Below are 2,439 nucleotides of genomic sequence, written 5' to 3'. Positions count from 1 at the left end.
ATCTCTATTCAGACTGCATCGGAAGAAAAAAGAGAAGATACAATTTACTGATATCAGGAATGAAACAGGGAAACATTATTACAGATCCTAGATATATTAAAAGGATAGTGAGGGACTATTATGCCAATAAATCCAGCAACATGGATAAAATGGACAAATAATCTGAAAGACACAAACTAGCAAAGCTCACTATAGATGAAATAGATAATGCAACCAGACACAAAACTAATAAAGAAATATAATTTTTATATGAAAACCTTCCCATAAAGTAAACTCCTGGCATAAATGGTTTCACTGATAAATTCTACCAAGCATTTATAGAAAAGAATAATAAACATTCTATACAAACTCTGCCAGAATATAGAAGAGGAGAACACTTTCTAACTAATGTTGTGTGATCAGAATTACTCTGATATCCAAACAAGACAAATCAATTTTAAAAAAGAAAAAGAAAACTAGAGACCAATATCCCTCATGAACATAGATGCAAAAATTCTTAACAAAATTTTAGCAAATAATCTAGTATATCATGAACAAATGATTTATTCCAAGAATACAAGAAAGCTTTAGCATTTGAAACCCAATCAATGTAATTTACAATATTAAAAGATGAAGAAAGAAACCCAAACCATATGATCACTTCAACAGATTCAGAAAAAGTATTTTACAAAATCCAACAACCCTTCATGATACAAATTCTCAGCAAACTAGGAAAAGAGGGGAACCTCCTCAATCTGTTAACGAACATTCACACAAAAAAACCTATATATAACATCATACTTATGGTGAAATGTGGAATGCTTTGAGATCAAGATCAGGAACAAGGGGAAAATATCTGCTCTCCAGTTATACTCATTATTCTACTGGAGGTCCTAGTCAATACAAGGCAAGGCAAAGAAATAAAAGGTATACAGAGTAGAAAGGAAAAGGTAAAACACTATACTCAGATGACATGGTAGTCTATGTAGAAAGTGCTAAGGAATTCACAAAAGAAGCTACCAGGGTTAATAAATGAATTTAGCAATGTTGTAAGATAAAGATCAATATACAAAAAATCAATTACATTTCTATATATACTACCTGAAAACTATTGGAAACTGAACTTTTAAAAAATCTACCATAGGTCAGCTGTAGGACTCCGGCGGCTCACAAGGCATTGGAGACATCTGCCTGTGAGTCAAAAGTGTCCATGAAACTATGGATAATACAGGATCTTTACTTGATATTAAAGAGTACCCCAATACTGAGGTACAGAAGAACCAAGTCCTAACTCTGGATGAATGGTAAGAAAAGTGGGTGGACCGCAAAATTGGATTTCATAAAGAACAAGGACACCAGCTATTAAAGAAGCATTTGGATACTTTCCTTAAAGACAAGAGTGGGTTGAGGATATTTTTTCCTCTTTGTGGAAAAGCAGTTGAGATGAAATGGTTAACAGACCAAGGACACAATGTAGTTGGTGCAGAAATCAGTGCACTTGGGATCGGGGAATTTTTTACAGAGCAGAATCTTTCTTACTCAGAAGAACCAATTGTGGAAATCCCTGGAGACAAAGTATTCAAGAGTTCTTCGGGGAACATTTCATTGCACTTTTGCAACCTTTTTGATCTTCCCAGAGCAAATATTGGAAAATTTGACAGGATTTGAGATAGAGGAGGATTAGTTGCTATTAACCCATGTGATCGTCAATGTTATGCAGATATAATGCTGTCTCTAATGAGAAAAGGATTTCAGTACCTCTTGTATGTTCTTTCTTATGATCCAACTAACATTTAGGCCTACCATTTTATGTTCCAAAAAAAAGATTATTTGGTTCAGTATGCAATACTCAATGTCTTGAGAAGGTTGATATTTTTGAAGAACAATATAAAGATTGGGGACTTGACTGCACTGTTGAAAAATTATATCTACTTATAGAAAAGTAAATGAGACATAAATAAAAGCTAGTAACATCAAGTTTTTGAGCTTTTGAGCAATTGAAAATTATGCTAAGGCATGAAAATATAATGGTTGACCTTTGAAAAGAATTTTTCACAAATCACATAGATCTGTGCTCAAAAATGCATATAACTTTTGAGAAAAAAAAACACATGCTAAAATGTTAAGATAGCTACCTTTGGAAAGAATATGGTTGGGGGTGAAAGATTATTCCTGTGTGTTTTACTTACAGATTGCAAGAATTTTTTACAGTCAGCATGTATTCTATAATTAAAAAATAAAAGAGAAATGTAATGTATATAAATTAAAGAAATATAATAAACAGAAAAATTGGCATTTTTAAAATGAAATTTAGAACCATTGAGGAGATGTAACATAACAGGGTTCAAATTAAAAGAAAATGGTCCAAGAAATCATATAAAATATTTCCTATAAACCCTCATATTATACCCTCAAATCCTAGCTCTTTTTCACATGTTTTCCTTGTGTAATTTTGTATGT

General features: G+C 32.2%; 1 pseudogene; it reads left to right on the top strand.

The window, feature by feature from the left end:
- The first annotated feature begins 1,197 nt into the window (after positions 1 to 1,197).
- On the top strand, positions 1,198 to 1,925 carry LOC109376030 (thiopurine S-methyltransferase-like; annotated as a pseudogene).
- The last annotated feature ends 514 nt before the right edge of the window (positions 1,926 to 2,439 follow it).

This window comes from Hipposideros armiger, unplaced genomic scaffold, assembly GCF_001890085.2.
Source record: "Hipposideros armiger isolate ML-2016 unplaced genomic scaffold, ASM189008v1 scaffold_1032, whole genome shotgun sequence".
In the NCBI taxonomy this organism is placed as follows: domain Eukaryota; kingdom Metazoa; phylum Chordata; class Mammalia; order Chiroptera; family Hipposideridae; genus Hipposideros; species Hipposideros armiger.
Note: the sequence above shows the minus strand (reverse complement) of the source record. Positions and strands in the feature narration are given on the sequence as shown.